The following is a 14948-nucleotide window of genomic DNA, read 5'->3' as shown; positions in this document are numbered from 1 at the left end:
AGAATGAGTGAATTTTAGGTTTAGTTGGCTTTTATATGAGCTCACCCCATTCACACTTGGGCGCCCATGCTTAGCCAACTAATCCCTTGAATGTCCCAGTTAGAGCGCGCCTCTCATCGGCGATCACTCTTACCCTTTTCCTATTGGTCCTACAAGCCTGGTACCTAACTCTACCAAATACATAATACACGTCCGTCGTAGGTGATGGGGTGTCCGTGAGCCGTGAGGGTTAACATGCCCCCCTTCCTGATGTAGATTCCGTCCTTGGAAGCTATTGAGTTGAAGCTCGTTCGTCGAGGTGGAAGAGCATTTGAGATGAATGTCCTTAGCCTTCTTCAGTCACTGCAAAATCAAACAACATTGGCACAGTAATTGCATTCTCATAAGTGATTAAAAAGCATATGCAGTTTTAGGTAGACAAATTGATTGGTAAAAGAATTTCAAACAATTTGTCAGCAATGAACATTAAATTGCAATGTAATCAAATGCATAAACAGATGTAAAGGTAAAAAATTAAACAAGTCTGGGGTCGCTAATTTGACGGTCAAAAGGCACTAGAGATCGAATATTAATACCATGGGTAAGCTTCTTAATTTTCTGTGGTCAATTAAGTTGTTTAATCGCGAGAGCCAAGTATTCATTTTCGAGGGCTGACTAGAGGCTATATCTAGAAGACCTTGTAGTTAAGCTACCATAAAAGGAATTTCTCATGAAATCATCGCCTGAATGATTACTTTTTCTTTGACCCCCCAAAGTCTTTTCACAGTGATTCAATTTGATGTGTATGCTTATTTTGTATGCCTTGGGTTTTTTGCTTTTCAAGGAAAAGCGCCCACACTGAGAACCTCTAGGGCTCTAGTACCATAGGCAATACATGTGAGTGAAGTACCAAATCAAGCTGAGATTTCTCTTCCAGCTTAAGATTTTATAGTGTGGCACTTGGATTTTTTGTTTGTTCATTTTCAGCATTTTAATTTTGTAACTTTGGGGGGTCATATAACATTGATACACCTCCCCAGGCTCATCACACTAGTAAACTCCCTTTATAATACTTAAGCGAAAGGTCAATAGGGTCAAGCCCACTAGAAAGCCCTAGTACATTTCACACAATGCTGCCTAAATCGGATTAAGAACCTAAGTAACCATTGATTATTAGGAAGGCATTCCCCATGGTATTAAGAGAAGATCTCTAACACCTAACTTGGTCAAACTAGCTTAGTCGGACTGCTTGATTAGGCTAAGCAAATGTTTGATACTAAGCAAATGCGCTGAATATTAGGCTACCAATCACAATTAAAGCAGACAATCATAGATGCAAAAAAGATAAGGGGCAATGGTAATGGACAAGAAACACCTGTTTGTGTCGATGGTCGCGCTTGATTTGAAGAGTGAGTCGAGATAAAGATTCCATGAAGGTCCAAATCCTATCAATAGCAACACGCTCCTGTACACACTAGGAAACAAAAGGAATACCTCCAGGAGGCACATTAGTGGGAAAAGGTACCAACACTTATTGAACACAACAAAAAACATAAGGAACCCTAACCTAATTATTTGCACTCGCCCTAGAGAGTCAAGGGAATAGGATATTGTAGAGGTTGGGGGGAAACCCTAAGGCTAAACCCCTATCCTCGTCGTCGAGATAAACAAAGTCATCATCCATGATACCATATGTGCCATCCGTGTAGTCCTGTAAATTTTCTTCTTCATCATAGGTGCCCATGTTTACTAAGAAGGCCACTAGATGCCTATAGTCATCTTGGTCAAAAGGGTAGGCTTGTGCAATGGGAGAAACGCTCTCTACTAAGTATGGATCAGACGTGGTCAAGAGACGTACCAGCCATTCTAACTCCTCAAAATTCCTCTCACATGCTAGTGTACCTATCAAATCCCATTCACATGCAAGCACTGGAAAGACCATGTGAAATATTTGTGAAAAGTAACGAGGGTACCTCTCACCCAAGGCAGGAGTGGATGACTCTAGCGTACTAGCCATATCTGTACACGCAAATAGATGATGGTTAGAGTGCAAATATTACAAGGGTCGTGTTCTTGTGCATAATTTGTTTTTATGATTTTGTGTTATGGCTCTTTCTCTTTTACTTTTTTATCTTGTTTTTGTGAGTATAAGGCTTTATATATACATTCCCTAAGATTGGAGATTAAGGGGTCAGGGGGAAAGGTTGAGAGGAAAGTGAGTGAGTGATGATTGTCAGCAAACACTCCCCCCTTCCTTGGGTAGATCATACCGTTTGAAATGAGCTCGTCACCCTTTGAAACCAATTGTTCCAGTTGGTAATACGTGAGGATTTTTGTCAGTAGTTTTCTATTACCCTAGGTGCCTCGTCAAGTTGCAAGGGTGGTAAGGTACTCTCCCAGGATCGAACTTGAAGTGGTTCATCAGGTGATTCTTGAACACTGGGAGGTGTGGATTCTTTTGTAGCTTCATGGAGGTCCACTACTATAGATGGAGGCTGTGTAGAAGCTTTTACCTCTATGGATGTATTACATGAGGAGCTAGAAGCTTCATGGAACTCCCCCCTTCCTGAGCTAGGTGGAATAAATTGGTTTTGCCTTGGAGCCCAAACTAGCTCTGGACTAGGTGTGTAGCATTCTGTGATCTTTCCCTTCCCACGGTCTGTCATTGGCTTTAGCGTTACACTGTTTGACTCATATGGGTTTGTTGTCGATAGGGAAGGACACATTTTACGTTTAGGTACCCAAATTTTCTCATTTCCATCATAGTAGCCTTGGGCTTCTAATAGTTGTTTTGGAATCCATCGTGATTTGGTCTTGACTCTCCTAGGGCGCGCTCTTGGTTTTTCGGGGAAATTTTTTCTTGGAATGGATGGGAGGGTTGAGGTAGTTGGAAGTAAGGCCTTGGGGACCCATTGATATGTACTCTTAGGTCGTGCAGGTTGAGTACTTGCAATATTACTGCTTGCTGCAACTACAAGTGTTGAAGTACTAGGTTCATGGGTAGCTGGCAAAGACGAGTTAACCACCTTGGCTTGTGAATGTTGGCTATCCTTCAACTTTGCTAGAGTTTGCAACGTAGGTGACTTTGCTTGAATGATAGGGGTAAGAGTCGGTGGTCGCGTCGTGACACTACTAGTATCCCAATCAATAGTGCATTTGGTTGCCAACATCCACGTGCGTCCCAGGTTTATGTTGCCTTCCATAGCTCCCGCGGGCATGACTAGAAACCTCTGCACTATGCTTCCATTGTCATAGACAATAGGGGTCTGAAGGAATCCAAGAATAGCAGTTTTCTTTTTATTAATGCCCTTGACTTGCATCGTACTCGGGGATAGGGTCGGTTTCCCTAATTGACACCAAACTCCATAGGACAACAAATTGTGTTTAGCTCCCGTATCTAATAAGGCATTGTATAGTACTTTCCCATAGGGGCTATTTAGCTCAATTGGGTATCGTAGCGGTGGCTCAGATTCTAATGAGTCATCATCTGTGTCCTCAAAAAATGCTTGCGTGATTCCCAGATTAGCCTCTCGTTGGCGTCTAAGACGTTGTTGTCGTTCTCGAGCCTCAACTCTTGCTTGGATTTTTTTAAGCTCTGCTTGTTCCTTGGCAGCCTTCTTTTGATGGATGGCTTGCAACTCTTCCTGGCTTAGAGGATCATAATATCTTTTGAATTTACTCCCATTAAGGAATCCAATGGTTTCAACTCCATCTAGAGTCTCCACACGAATGGTACCTTGCGGGGTAATTTCACACACTCGATATGGTCCCTTACCAACGTATTTCAATTTCTTCTTTTCATTACGTACCCCGTACATAAGAACTTTATCACCAACCGTCTTTATCCTTTAAATGGCTATCAAACCACTTCTTTCTCCTATCCTTCTCCACTAGAGCATTTTGCACAGCTAATTGCCTCTCTTCATCTAGCCTTTCCAGGATATATAATCGCTCCACTAAGGGGTTACCATCCCAACCTTCTTGAGAAGCTACTCGAAGACTAGGAATGACAAACTCCCATGGCATAACTGCTTCTTGGCCATACACCATCTTAAACGGTGTGCAATTAATAGCAACTTTATACGCAGTACGATAAGCCCATAAAGCTGATGTAAGCTTTAGGTCCCAATCAGTGCGATGAGCCTCAACTGTCTTTGTCAAAATGGAGATGAGATTTTTGTTGGTACTCTCAGCTTGGCCATTTGCTTGGGGATAATAGGGTGTAGACTTGTGGTGAGATATCATGAAGTTTGATGTGAGTTCTTTTATTACTTCATTTATAAAATGAGTTCCATTGTCACTCACAAGTTCAAAGGGGCATCCAAAACGTGTGATAATGTTCTCAAAGAGGAACTTAGCTGTTGTTTTTGCATCCGCCTTTCGTGTTGCTTTTGCTTCAGCCCATTTGGTTACATAGTCGGTAGTCACAATGATATATCGTGATTGCGTGTTACGTGCAGCCGGACTAATCGGTCCTACAAAGTCTAAGCCCCACTTTTCAAATGGTTGGGTTACCTTGATGGGATGTAGAGGCATCCTATCACTTCTTTGTGGCTTCTTGAAGCGTTGGCATTCATCACATCCCTTTGCAAAAAGTGATGCATCCTTAAACAGAGTGGGCCACCACTAGCCTGACTGTAAGATCTTTCAGGCAGTCAACTTTCCTGAAAAGTGACCACCAGCTACGCCCATGTGTGCCTCTTGTAGAATATATAAATACTCATCCTCGCGGGCACAGCGTCTAAGAACATCATCTTTTCCTCTCTTATAGAGAGTTCCAGCCAGTAAGCAATAGGGTTCGGATTCCTTGATTAATTTTCGAGCTATATCTTTTCGCAGTTCTTTGGGTGGAAAACCATTAACTAAGAAGTTAACAATCTTTTCACTCCATTCAAGCATTGTCTCAACAATGAACAAAGGAGTATCAGGCAATTCATCATCAACCCCCGTAGGAGCTTCGCCATTAGGGATACGAGATAAATGATCCGCCATGACATGTTTCCTCCCAGGCCTCACAACAACGGTGAAGTCAAACTCAAGAAGAATTAACAACCATCGTGTAATTCGACCTGTGGAACACGGCTTGTTTACCAAATATAGCAATGCTTGATGATCAACATAAAACACAAACTCGCCTGATAGGTCTTCACTTGTATCTTCTTCACTCTCATATAAATTACCATAGATGGTCGTACTAGGCCTTGAGTGTTCAGTTCTATACCTGGTTCACTCGATGTCTCTTCAGGTTCTGAATCCATTTCTCCCTGAGATTCCGTTTCTGATGTGTATTGGCCTGAGGCCTTTGAGGAATCATCGGTTTCACTCTCAGGTAGGTGTTCCTCTTTCTTATCATCGGATGTTACATGCGCTACACCTAACATGTTTACTGGTGCAATGTGTGGTATCTCTTCCCCATCTGGTGTTACCCAGGTTGTTCCTCTAGCTCCCCATGTATCTATAGTTGCCGCTAGGTGTACCCAATCGACATTGTCTGACTCAGCCATTCCAGGTAGGATATCCATATAAGGAGAGTTCTCCCCAATATCCGTGTCTTCATTACACGTGTAACAATACTGTAATGGAGCTGAGTGAATTGTTGTGTCTAATCGATTATCAATGATGAATTTATTTCCTAGAGGATGCGTTCGACCACTTAAAAGATCAACTCGAATGACAGAGTCTTGGAACTGTAAGTAGACGTGGTTTTTCGACCAGTCATGCACCATTTTTGCTTCCCTCATGAATGGGCGCCCTAAGATCATCTCAAATGACATAGGATGCTTGGAAAAATCCATAACAATGAAAGTCTGCCTTACCTTGTGTCCCAAGACCTTGATCCTGAGATCCTTTAGCATTCCAATAGGCGTAACAATAGATCCATTAGCCATTTTTACCACTACGCTTGTGGCTTCAAGGTGAGGTCGCCCCATAGACTCCCAACAACTCTTTGTCACCATGCTGACTCCCGCACCACCGTCAAGGACCCCCTTTACACTTAATCCTTTAGTAGTTATTGGTAGAGTAGCATTAGATTCATCACCTTCAAAGTATTGCCCCAACTTGTTAACGGGTACTTCAATTACAGATTCATGTCCTGCTAGGTCGGATGGTGGTGCTAAATGTTCCTCATCATTCATTACCAAGTCAGGTTTGTTCATATGTGCAAACTGTGGTAATCCGGCCTGTAATTCTCCATTGAGGAAGGCTCGAAGAGCTGAGACTAGCTCGGGGTCTTTATATAGTTTGGACATGATGGTGGTTCTAACTTCTGAAGACATGAAATCCATCAATTTAGCAACATTTAATGGCATCTTGTGGGACATAGGACCCTGGCAAGAGAATGGTGAAGATGGAATCTCCACTTCCTCAAGGGGGTCAGGCATTCCTTCACCAAACATTCTCTCTAGTAGGAAAGGTGTGTGTCCACTTTCAGATGTCCTACCCTCACTCTCTTCCCGAATGATACTGGGTATAGCTAACAGCCTATAGTTCTTGTGAGCTTGAACTTGTGTGGGAAACATTGTGTCCGACATCTGGATATGTTTGGGTTCAGGTTCTAATGTTCGTTGAGTTTCTTCCACCAAACCCCTCAGTTGTTGGACTCGTTCAATTTCCACTGTTGGGTTTGGATAGGTTCCAATCTTTCTCTTGCAATCCTCATTTTTTGTCTCTCGTGGATTATCTTGGGGGTTCGTAACTGGGTGGTTTAACTTTGAATACTCTTTTGGTGTTCGTCGTAATTCCCTCTCGTGATCCTCGTCACTGGCTTTTTCCTTTGTAGTAATAGTTTTGGTCTCCGTGGTCTCTATCGAATCCGAGTCATCCTCAGGGTCATTCTTATACACGGGATCCTCTCCTGTCCCTATGTTAGTCTTTGAACTAGGTTTTGAGCTAGAAGCATTAAGGGATTTCTTTCTTCGTATTTTCTTCTTTCTCGCTCGGCCAATGGATGCAGCATCTCTCTCTTCGAGGATGTAATTTTGCTTTTGGAGCATCGACCGTGTGAGTGCATTCACTGGTGCTATGTTTATAGTTGGTGGTGTCCCATCAATAATCTCTATTATGTTCAATGGTGTGATTTTCGGTGCGTTTGGATTGTTAGGACACTGTGCGATCAAATGATCTATGCCACAACGATTACAAGTGAGTATTGGCATTGCCAATGCACTCCCTTGACTTGTTTGCATTAGTGCAACATTATTTTGCATTCTAATGGGGCACTCAGCTACTCGATGTGGTCCACCACATTCGTAGCACTGAAGAGGTGGTCTCCTGGCAAAACTATTAATGTTTTGGCCTCTTGCTACTAGCGCAGTAGCTTGATATACCGGTTTGATTTGTCCCCAATGGTCTTCCATATAGTACATGGGACACTCCTCAAGCATGTCGACTCCATAGGTGACACTAGAGTCTATGTCCTCTTCGCAATCTACATAAGTACTAGATGACTCGCAACCTATTTGGTTCATAGGTGTAACTCTTGGATGAGGGGGTTGCGGTCCTAGCAGTGGAGGTGGCAACGGTGTGGTTTGGACCACATTTTGGGTTCTAGGGACCATGTGCTGTAATGGAAACTGTTGCTCCATGGGTGGGGTAGGCATCAATGCACGAACTCGAGGTGAGTCTGCCCAAGCTATAGGCGGTCTATTTTCCATGATGCGTTTAAGCATTAGGCAATCCTTCGCTTGATGGCCATACCTACCACACGCGTTACAAGTCCCGTTAAACTTTACTCTGAAAGTAGGGCATTCACTCGTAGTATGTGGGCCCAAGCAGATTGAGCACCATTGCTGCTCCCTTCTTGGATACATATGAGTGTTTTGTGGAGCACGATTACCCCTAAGGCTTTCTTGGATGGCCTTGGTGAGATCTACCAAATTCATCTCAGATATCGTTTGCTCTTTCACGATTGGCTTTATCTTCATTGGCTCATGCCCTGATGCTTGCGAGCTACTAGACTTCGGCTCGGCAGACACTCTTTCTCCTGCAATCATTAAATTATCCTCCAATTGGATTTCATTCATGGTGACTGCTTCCCAAGTAGTGATACCTCTAATGACTAGGCCATTATAAATACTTTCATGTCATAGTCCCCTAATGAATCTATCGAGCAATTGGTTGTTGTTGAATCGCTCGTTTGGATTGCATCGAGAATTCAAATTCTTTAGGCGACTAATGAAGTCTCTCACAGATTCACCTTCTTCTCGTTGGGCTTTCTGGAGCTGAGAGGCTACACCCCAAAGTACTCCCTCTCGTATGTATTCTTTTAAGAACGGTCTCCTAAGAGTAGAGTAGATCCTTTTCTCTTCTACTCTTAAGGTTCTATACCAATCTCCAGCCTTTCCGCTTAGGGTCAAACTCAAAGCCTTACACTTATGTAGCGCATTGTGCTCTTCCAAAGAATCGCACACATGTTCAAAGACTTCCATATGCTTTCTAGCATCTCCGTCTCCACTGAATTTCTGTGTGAGCTTAGCTACTTGAACTGCCTTGCTCCTAGGCTCTCTATCAGGTGTACTACGCATGTTTTCCGCAATAGAGCGACCGATAGTTTGAGCAAATGCTGCCAAATCTCCTATTTGAGCAGGTATAATGGGTGTATGTGCTCCTGGAACCACATGTGAGATGGGAGTTGGCCTTGGCCTTGGCATACGCACGGCTGGTGGTATGGTGGTGTACCAGACAGTGGTCCAAAGTTTACAGGCGTGGCCCTAGGCATAGGGGTCCCATATTTCGTATGGTGGTGTACCAGACAGTGGTCCAAAGTTTACAGGCGTGGCCCTAGGCATAGGGGGTGCCTGATATGGCATGTTATTATTAAATGGCATGGCTCCACTTGTATAAGAGCTTGGATAATTCCATTGTGGATTGTAAGCTCTTGGAATATTCGGAGGTGTAGGAGCTACATGAGGCTGAGGTACGACAGGTGCACATGATTGATATGGCATGTTATTATTAAATGGCATGGCTCCACTTGTATAAGAGCTTGGATAATTCCATTGTGGATTGTAAGCTCTTGGAATATTCGGAGGTGTAGGAGCTACATGAGGCTGAGGTACGACAGGTGCACATGATTGATACATACAAAGAGCTTACACTAGGCATCGGCGCAGTGTAAACAAATGAACTCCATGGTGTACTTCTTGTCATGCTCACCACTGGGATATGCATGGTAGTCGTAGTGTCATTAAGAGAAAGATGAGCTAGATCTGGGAAGGTAAAGCTGCCACTTGTGGGCTCAGATTGTACTGAGGCTCCTAGCGAAACAACATATGGAGGATCAATGGGGCTCACTGAGGGAGTCTCCATTTGTGACAGGGTTGGTTGGTTGGCCTTTCTCGTATCCAAGAATCTCATTAGGCCTGTTGAAGGCATGTTGGTCCCTGTGTTGTGTCTTTCTAACTCGACAATCCTATGGAGGACATCACAGACTTTCTGTTGTTACTCATCTATGCTAGTAGCACCCGATGTGGATTGTAGAACATCTAACCAACCCACATGATAGGTGTGTCATGTGTACCGATCAGTTAAAGCTTCTGCTTGTAGGTCATACTCCCAATTTTCGTTTAGGAATATCCCATCTAGGCCTCGCGTGTTGGAGGTTGCCTTCGAAGTGGAAGCATTATTGCTCCCCATCGCTTGCCCCTCCGTGACTGCTACCTTGGGAGCACTCGGTTGCTCGGCTGGCATGATTGTTGTCATAGGAGCCTTTGCTTTCAGGGCTCGACTTTGTTCTAGCCTTCGTAGGTTCTCAATTTCCCTCTCCCTTGTTGCTTGCATATAGCGTTCGATCTCTTGCACTTCGGTAAGACTCCTACCATCGGGTAGTAGAACCTCAGAGGGAGATAGTCCTAAAGGATCAGGAGGTGCAGTGTATGGAACATTCGCATGCACACTCTCAAGAAGCATAGGGTCTATTTTAGGCATGAATGACGAATTTACTTCCCCACTCCCTTCATTTATTTCATTAACCGCATGTTCGGAGTGAGTAGCTCTACTAAGGGTCTCTTTTAAGCGGCTAAACACGTTGGACCCGGGCCGTGGGCCCATGGCATGCATGTCTTGACTTGAACTATCAGGGTTTGGTGTAGGATACCCCTCCATGAATTCGTAGTCAGAGGAAGAATCACTAGACGCGATATGAGGATCTTGGGTCGCGCTACCTTGAGTCCCGACCGAAGGTCCAGAACCTAGGGTGAAGGAATAATGGGTGCCCGCGTAAATGGAGGCACTACCAATATGCTTTTACTCTAACACTCGTCCAGAGCATAGGTTCATATGACTTGGATCCCCTAGAAGTGTCAGTGAGTGCCCGTGAAGGCTGATCACCTAGTATTTTTGGGTGTTTTGCAACCCAAGTCTTTTCTTAAAACAAATTTTATTTTTTGATTTTTTGATTTTTTGGTCCTTTTTTTCTGACCCAGCTATAGAATAGAACGTATGATAGCTCAAAACGAGCGTCTCGGTCAGAGGGACGTGCCGTGCTTTACAACCCTCCGTTTGGTCACTTTATGCCCTCAGAATCCCTAAAACCGTCAATTTCTAGTAGAGAATTAGGCCCAAATTAGAAAGTCTAAGGGTGTAAGTGGGAAGAGAAGGGAGGAGAGTGGAGGACTTGCCCCACATGCTCTCATTCCCTCTTGAGGGGGTAGGGTATATATATGAGAGTGAGTCTAGTATATATCATAAGACTGAGGACTGAGGCCTGGGCTTGGGCTTGGGCTTGGGTTTGGGCCCGATCAAAATTTTAGTGTAGCCCCCCAGTCACTCACGCTTAAATTTGGGGAAATGATCCCGATCCCGATCAAAATTTAGTATAGCCCCCCAATCACTCACGCTTAAATATTTTTTTCGCTTTTTTTTTTTTTTTTGGGGCGACAACCGCGCGCGGTTTAGGTGACCCTTTCTTGGCCACACACACTGTCAACACCTACCTAACCTCTCTGTCAACAACTCACAGACAACTCACTACCTTATCTACTTACTAACAGTGCTGCTAACCACTAACTAATATGTTAACCACTCTGCTAACTGCTTACTGACAGTGGGCTAACTGTCCACCTGCTTCCTCTCTCACTACCTTACTGTGCAAAGACTGTGTGCAGGCAAACCTTGATAGAAAACTGTGTACAGACTGTGTGCAAACAGAAATTGCTAACTGCCTTCCTACTTATTCATTCACTGCGAACAAGCTAACGACTACTAACCGTGCAAAGACTGTGTGCAAACAAAAAACACAACATTATGCAGAAATCACAGAACTTGCAGACAATACAGAAATTAACAACTTGCAGAAAAATAACTCATTCCTCTTCCTCTTCCTCTTCTTTCCTACTACAAACAACTCATAGGAGAAGCACAAAGTGCCTCTTGGGCTTAGTGCAGGGCGATTCCCCGGCAGCGGCGCCAAAAATGTGCGCTCCTTGCCGCACTGTCGAAGCAAGGGCCTTGCCTAACACTGTGTGCGAGCCATAGACGGCTCCAAGCACACAACTAGCTTAACTAGTAAGCTCAAAAGAGGGCAATGGTGTGTCACTCACCGCTCTATGCTCCTGCCGTGGAGGATTCCTCGCCGCGAAGAAGAAGGAGACACCGCTACGTCGCGCTCAACCGCTTCACCGCCGTCGTGCCGCCGCAATGCTCGATCGCTCTCTCTCTCTCTCTCTCTCTCTCTCTCTCTCTCTCTCTCTCTCTCTCTCTCTCTCTCACACACACACACACACACACACACACACACACACACACACACACACATACACACACACACAAGGAGGTGAAGAAGAAGAAGATGGAGATGGAGATGGAGCAAGAGCAATCATCTATTGCACAAATGAGAGAATGAGTGAATTTTAGGTTTAGTTGGCTTTTATATGAGCTCACCCCATTCACACTTGGGCACCCATGCTTAGCCAACTAATCCCTTGAATGTCCCAGTTAGAGTGCGCCTCTCATCGGCGATCACTCTTACCCTTTTCCTATTGGTCCGACAAGCCCGGTAACTGACTCTACCAAATACATAATACACGTCCGTCATAGGTGATGGGGTGTCCGTGAGCCGTGAGGGTTAACAGAGACATAATATCCCCCCTCGATCGGAATGGAGGGTGCCCATAGTACATTTTTGAGATATTTTCAATTGTAGCCAAAAATTGTTTGAAGCACATATATACTTCGGACTTCGCTTTAAGCGGATATACCCATGCATGCCTGGAGTAATCATTAATGAAAGTTAAAGATAATTACCCAACGACGGAGTTTGCATGGGCCCACAAACATCACTATGCACAATCTGCAACCTGCATGTGTCCCTAACTGAACCCATCCTTTGGAAACTTCAAACGTTGTATCTTACCCAAAATACAGCCTTCACAAATATGTTTGATAGGTGCTTCAAGAGGCGGCAAAGAAGCAACCATATCAGATCTCCACAAACGCAACAAATTGGCAAAATTCAGATGTCCAAAACGTGCATACCAAAGTTTTGTATCTAAAATAGCCTTGGAATCCACAATTGCATTTGCAAAATTCTGCCCACACTTGTCATATAAAGTGAGCTTATACAACCCACGACATAAAATGCCAGATGCAGCAATTTCATCATCGAAAGTGAGATCATGTACTGTACATCTATCATCCATAAACTTGACTACAAGACCAAGTCTAGCAAGTGCAGATACAGACAAAAGATTTTTCTTGATCCCAGGTACATACAATGCATCAACAAGTGTGAAAGAACTCCATTTGCAACAGTAAGCACAATCTTGCCAACTCCCTTGATCGAATAAAAGGCATTGTCGGCACAAGTGACTAAATAGCAAGACCTGCAACATCCTCAACATCGCATGTATCCTCAGAACTAGGACGTACATCAATGCCCTACATAATGTTCCAAACTCCCTTTGACACAAAGACATGTTGCATCATGTAAGCCCACATAGGGTAGTTGTCCCCATCCAACCTATCCTCAGCAGCAAACATCTTGAACACATATGTGTTGTTGTCAGCCATGGCGAATGATGCACCTAATGTGAAAACTACCCGAAAAGAGGAGAAACAAAGTGGGAACAACACATTCTATATAGAACAAACCGTAGAAAATTGTACAGGACATGATATGCAGAAAACGGCACTAATAGAAATTTTGCACAAAATGACGAAATAGCCTACGCAATACTACTTGTAGTGGAAACGAAGGCCAAGATGAGCCCAAATCAAAAATCTGAGTAGACCAAGCTCTACTAGCTTTCCCAGAATATTTTTCAACCTGCGAACGCTTGCCAAAGCTCATAGAAATCAGAGAAAGTGAGCAGGTGTGTATTGGAGGTGTTTGCGATTAAGCCTGGGAGGACGCAACCTGTTCTGATACCAACTGTTGAAATTAGGGTTGTAGGAAAACATATACAGCTTGGAGAAGAAGAAGGAAGCTCAAGGCACACAACAAAGAGTATATTACTTAGTGTGCAATGGAATAATCAGTTAGCCCTAGAGTGATGGGCGTATATAGAATGCATGGGGGAAAAAACCTCCTAGTGAGGGAAAAAACTCCTCGGTGGTCCTAAGTGTGTTCACACATCACTACCACATGTATATAGTAACAGTAAGGGAGTATTATAGCGATCAAATTACAAGGTTTCCCTTCAAATCTCCTACTCTGTGAACCCTATATGATTACTTGCAAAGTATTGTTCTACAATAGATTCTAGATATAGAATCCCTACACAAATCAAAGATCGTATGTACAAGTTAAGGAAGGACCAAAGTAATAAAAGCGTTCACCTAAATTTTGGTGGGGAAAAGTGCATCATCTGATTTCTTTAGACACCCAACATTCTTGCACACATGGCATACACTTATTTGCCAAAGAGAAAGGTCAAAATCCTAACTTTTTGAAAGATTGAGAATTGCAGCTACACACACCAGGGAAAACATGTTGATAAACTAGGGAGTACACCATGGAAAATATAGTGATAAAAAAAGGGATTATTTATCAACACTAGTGCTATAGCATCATTCCAACATTGCAATAAAACAGACAATAGAAATGTTTTGGTTATGATGAGTCAAACCAAGGTGGGTTTTTGGCCTTATTGTAGAGATTTGAGGAGACATTCCTTTTTTTTTTTTTGCTATGTCACAATGATCTTGCGAAGCCCGAGGACATATGGTGATTATATAAGATCTCAATTGTAGAAAGATCATTTTGTAATACAGTCTTGGCAACTTGTATTTAATCTCTTTTATATATACAAGGAATATATGTTATCTTGCTTGTGATCGTGCATTTTCCTAGTGTGATATGCACCCTAATGTTCTCTAAATTTACACATTTAATGTCTTGTGAGCATTCAAATCATCTAATATGGATTGTCTTGTTTACTTTGAGTATACATGCAAACATCTACAAGAGTTTACATTTGAGCTAGTAAGATTGTGATGCTTTAAATTGTGAAACTGCACCATCAAACCAAATGTAGTGCCTCCTAAACTTTAAACCTTGATCCTTTAGCCATTGCTCATAAACAAGGAAGCAATCTTGGACAACAAGGTACTGTGCTTCCCATCATTAGAAATATAGAAAAACTACTCTCTTTAGGGCTACGCTTAGTATGCCAATGTATGGGACTGCATTTCGTTTTTCTCCTTGAACGAATAGTTCTTAGCAAAATCGACAACAAAGATAATGGTATATGTGGAAAAAATCTTCAAACACTCTTTGTATTGCTCAACTCGCCATTTGTATGTAAAATTGTGTTTAGTAAATGTATACCATAACCGTCCTCAAATTGGCGCAAGTATTTTTCCTCTGCCTGCATTCATATATTCCCACATTTTAGTTCAAAAAAAAAAGAATCTAGGAATAGATAAGACAGTATCTTAGTTCTGCTATACTTTTTCTATGCAAATTCTCTCCACAATTTTTGTAGACATAACTCACTCCATGGGAATTTTTCAAGCATATTTCCTCGAGT

The sequence above is a fragment of the Adiantum capillus-veneris genome, chromosome 27 (assembly GCF_014529385.1).
Source record: "Adiantum capillus-veneris isolate H3 chromosome 27, ASM1452938v2, whole genome shotgun sequence".
NCBI lineage: Eukaryota > Viridiplantae > Streptophyta > Polypodiopsida > Polypodiales > Pteridaceae > Adiantum > Adiantum capillus-veneris.
Note: the sequence above shows the minus strand (reverse complement) of the source record.